Here is a 5387-nt window from a genome sequence, read left to right on the forward strand (position 1 = left end):
TTTTTCGACTGTACGTGCACGGAACGCGGGTTGGCAAAGTAAGATCGATCGTCGGCGCCAGGGTACTATTATATGTTTTTTATGGGTATTTTTTGGCGGTGTTCAGTGCTTTGGTAACCTGTTATGGAGGCCACGCCCACTTAGTCGGCCACGGTCAGACAGAGACACACGGGCTATCAATCGAGATTCAAGCCGTAGGGTTTTTTTAAGTGCGGTTTTTATTATTATTTTTGTTTTTTGTTTTTTTTTTTGTAATTTTTCGTGAGTGTTTTTGAGTTAGTGCAGTGTGACTGTTTGTTTGTCGTTGTGTTTTGTATATCGTTATAGTTCTTAGTTTAGGTGATGCTGTTTTGGAACAAGTGTTTTTTTTAGATGATTCTGTCTAGGTATATATCTATGTGTTAAGTTTTTTGTAGGTACTGTAATTAGGTATAGTTCAGATAATTTTATTATCATAAGGGGATTTTTTACAAATGAAAAATAAGGTCTTACAGTTCAGTGAACTACTGAATTAGGTAGGTATAATAATTAAGAGTTAGGTAAATTTCGCAAACCCCATATCATAATCAAAATATTAATTCAATTTTGATATAGACATGCAAGTTCTAACATAATTACTTATCTCTATTCAAAGTAATCAAATGGAAAACTAATGTTCTTGATGTTACTTTGATAATATTAACCAATTTTGTAATTGACTGTACCTACTTGCATACTTCTCTACTCTACAATAATAGGTACCTACCTCTATATATCTAATAGTACCTACCTAAATAATTTTCTTATATTATATTTTCCTTTGTAGGCACAGCTAATATTCTCAAACAATATTTTTAAAAATGTTAAAGAAAAATTTGTCTATCCCACACCCAGGGTTCAATTTTTTTTATGTTCAAGAATTCGAAACTCTTAACATATTTTATTCTTTAGATAGCAATTGTTGGTTATCATCTGACTAGCCTTTTCCCAACGATGTTGGGGACGGCTTCCAGTCTAGCGGGATGCAGCTGAGTACCAGTGCTTTACAAGAAGCGACTGCATATCTGACCTCCTCAATCCAGTTACCCCGGCAAACCAATAGATAGGTATTTACATTTAAAATATTAGCTAACATTTACTTAGTAGGTGCTATTAAACCAGTTTAATTCTAAAACTTTATTGATACCTAAACCATATTTTAATAATGACTTAATGATTCATTCGCTGATAAATGAAACATTAAAATCAAATGGTAATAAAATCATTTAATTATAATGTGGTCACGAAATCTCGTAATTAATGCATCTTTGATTGGTCTGTTAAATAAATAGCAATTATTTAAGTTTTTATCACCCGCCTAGCCCTTTCCCAACATGTTGGGGTCGGCTGATAGTCTAACCAGAATCCGCTGAGTACCTACCAGTGTTTTACATGAAACGACTGTCCATTGATCTCCTCAACCCAGTTACCCGGACAACCCGATACTTACCCCTTAGTAGCACTGGTTGTCGGACTTACCTACTGGCTTCTGACTACGCGTAACGACTGTCAGAGATGTTCAAATGATAGCCGGGACCGACCAATTCAACGGGCCTTCCGGAACACTAATTCTTTGTTTGGTAATACATACTTAATACAAACTTAAGTAAATAGATGCGATGTAGCCATTGACTTAAAAATTGACGTTAGTTCTCAAGTTTTACGGCCTTTAAATATTAATTAAAAGGAAATCATCAAGTGACTCCTTTAGCTGTGGGTGCAGCGTGAGGGAATTTCAAGACTCCTATTTACCCACCATGTTTCGTCTGGAGCCCTTTGTGTACCAGGGCCGCGGTAACTCGCGCGTACAATCCCGTATCCCAGTGTACCCAAGAAACTACTTCTATATTATTATTTGAAATATTCTTTCTTCTTGGAAAGCTACACCCTTCCCGAATACTTAACATAGGCTATACATTATCCATGCATGTACGAGCAGTAGTTAACACGGGAGGCGGTTGAAACCGCGGGAAAACGGCTAGTTAGAATAAAGCCGCTGTAACTATCCATATCAGTCAACCGGTCTTAATATTTATCAAAAAGAAAACAGTTTACATAACACTAACGCCCGTTCCCAACTTCAATCTATCTAATGTCTTGCTGACTAGAGATATACTTACTAATTTTGACATAATACCCATGCAAGCAATGTCAAAATTCTATATATACCTAGTACCTAAGCAAATCAAACACATAAACAAAATGAAGGGAACGGCCGTAAATCAATATCCTATCAATAAATACACAAAATGGCGCAAGTACTAACAAAACAGTTAATTGCTTTCCTATCGTAGTTTTACTTGGCATTTACATCGTCGACCTGTCAAAATGTAGTGTCATGATGTCATTTTGACGTTGACAACGGTGACAGTTACAATACCGGCTTGCATTTTAAGTTTCTTTATGTAATATCTTCGTTTTAAAGGGGAAAACTTTGAAATGCCTGTTTCATTTTAGATAAAATATTAGGGAAAATAGTAGGGTTGTTCATTAGCTATCGTATTTATTTATAAATTAAATACTTTTGGGTAATAACGAATGAGTGCTTAATGTAAGGTTTATGCGCATTTTTTTACAATTTATTCATTCACATACTTATTAAGAAATAACTATGTTCACTGGTTAAAATTATGGTAGCCAGAAGCCAGAAAATCTGACAACAAGTCATACCTAGCAATATCGGGTTGACCGATTAACAGGGTTGAAGAGGTCCGATCGGTAGTCGCTCCATGTACCACACCAGTAAATACGAGGTCTCGGGTTCAATTCCCGAGACGGGTGGAAATCGCTTTGTGTTATAGAAACTTACATAAAACAGCCCGGAGTTTGGAAGTTGGCAAATATACACCCCCGTGCCTGGGACGGCACGTACGGCCAGCGTCCCCAGTAGCTTTAGCAGTCGTTGTTACCATTCTACGACAAGGGCCGTCAGGTGGATTTGAGAGAACTCTGACACCGGGGCTTGAGGTGATTAAGCCTGCGTTTCAATAAGAAGATACCTAGGTACTCAGCTGCATCTAATGAGACTGGAAACTTTACTTTCGCGCTGACAACAAACCATAACACCTATTTAAGTCAGTTTTAACACAAGAACCAAACGGCAAAAGGACTAGTCCTTCCGTACCTATAGTTAATATTAAATTTCTACATCAGACAGCTGTTTCCTTATTCTATTGTCTTATAAACACGATGGCTAAAGACGTTAATTACATATCTATGACACGAGCCTTTTAGGGTCAGGAAATGGACCTTTAGTTAAGAATTTATGAATAATTTATTAGTTTAATGCCTGCGGGTCTATCCTTGGCTAATGTTACAAAATCCGAGAGGTAGGTTGTAGGCATGTTAAATTGTTGCTGGTAAATTGCTGAGCTGATTTAGAGAAAAAAAATGGAGAATATAGGAAAAAATTGTGCTAAGAAGCTTTGACAAAATCTCTGTTTGACTTCGTTTTCAGTACCTATCTGTGAGAGATTAACATTTACAAATAAATGTAAAAAAACAGTATCTTAAATGTTTTAGTCTAAAGCAATAAGTACTAGGCGTTTTCCCGAGGTTTCACTTGTGTCCCGTGGGAATTACAGCCCATACTGGGACAAGATATAGCCTATGTTAAAAGGGAAGAGTGCAGCTTTCCAACAGGGAAAGAATTTTTCAAATCGGTAAAGTGGCATCGGAGCCTTAATGTTTCCGCTTTATTATATTAGTATAGCAAAGTTCAAAAAACTAATAATCAACAAAAAATACAAAGAAAACAACTTCTGAAAAGCAATCGAACATTTCAAGATGGCGGATCGATTCTAAAGAACTAGATAATGCAAAGAAAAACAACTCAATTTCAAATTAAGAAACTTGTTCCAAACTGTCATGGCGGCCTTATTTGTCTTTATTAACGCCTGTCGGCACTAAATGTTGTATTAATAGGCAATTTGAACAATTATGTCGCTTTAGACTGCATAAAATGGCGTCCGTTATGACAAGACGAAAATTTAAACGGTACTTATGTAATGGATATGCAGGCCTGTTTTATTTACGGAGAAAAATGTTTGAGTTTTCTATTTTGATGCTTTAATTATTGTTCATTTAATTCAATTTAGTGCGAAGATTTATTATGATGGTATGTATGAAAACCTATTTTTTAATTTTTCCCGAGCTGTTTTCCATAAACTTCATTGAAATATGTCGTTTATCGGGTTTCAAACAATCAATTTATTTCAAAGCGTTACAGAAAAGCGTTTTTTGCAAATAAAAATACGATAGTTTTGGATACGGAATTCCGTCTCAAAAGACTAGCATTGTTAATATTACCTTTTGGCTAAATAAACCAATAAACCCAAACTTTATTTTGAGATACGGTAAGATAGTCATAATTTTCGCGCCTCTGGAAATCTGACCGCCGGAAAATCCTTTAATCTAAGTCATATTTTCCCTGCAAGTCAAAATGTACAAAGGTATGTATATTATTATACCAACAAAAAATAAAAATATTTTTTCAGACTTGATTTTCTTTAGTGATCTCCAAGGAAAAATATTTCAAGTACAGCGAAAGAAAAACCAAAAAATTGATAGATAAGCAAAACTTATTTTTTTCTTTTGTTGGCTTTTTTAAGAATTATAAAAAGTCCATGTACTTTCATATGTAGGTAAAGCTTAGACACGTGAATCTACAATTTGCTAGTTTTACACATTGTTGTACGACCATTTTCCAGAGAGATACGGATCTTTTTAAACCAGAAAAGAAAATCAAACATAGGTAAATAATATCCTAATATTTTTGTGAATTAATGAAAAGCTACATTTAATAGATTTAGGTAAATGTGCAATATTAGGTGTGATAGTCATTTATTAAAAATGGAAAATATATCTCCATAGCAATAAATTAATTAAAAATTGGCCACACTGCGCCCAATTTTTTTTATTGACCCAACATTTACATTGTACCAAAAAGCTAATGTAAACAATAAAGCGCTGGCCGAAATCATTAAACTTCGTAATGAGATACAAAACTTTGAAGCCATAACATAATAATCTATAATAGCGCTTCAAGCCGCTTTATTGTGCAATAAAGCGGTTCGAAATTCAAATTTCGTTTCCTAGAAACCGTAATAGGAACGTGGAACGGAGCATTTTATACGCGTTTTTTTTTTTATTTGTTTACCTATTTTATTTTTCCGTGGAACGGGTGAATTTGTTCGAAAAAAATGGTTTTAGTGTGATTTGATTACTTTCGAGGTTTTCGCAGTCATTAAGTAATATTCAAATCAACACAATGCATTTTAGATGTGTAAAATTATCATGCAGGTGTGTAGTTTTTCTGAATTTTATTGAACACAATTTTACTTAATCCAACTTTACTTCATTATTATCTA

The sequence above is a fragment of the Helicoverpa armigera genome, chromosome 27 (genome assembly GCF_030705265.1).
Source record: "Helicoverpa armigera isolate CAAS_96S chromosome 27, ASM3070526v1, whole genome shotgun sequence".
NCBI lineage: Eukaryota > Metazoa > Arthropoda > Insecta > Lepidoptera > Noctuidae > Helicoverpa > Helicoverpa armigera.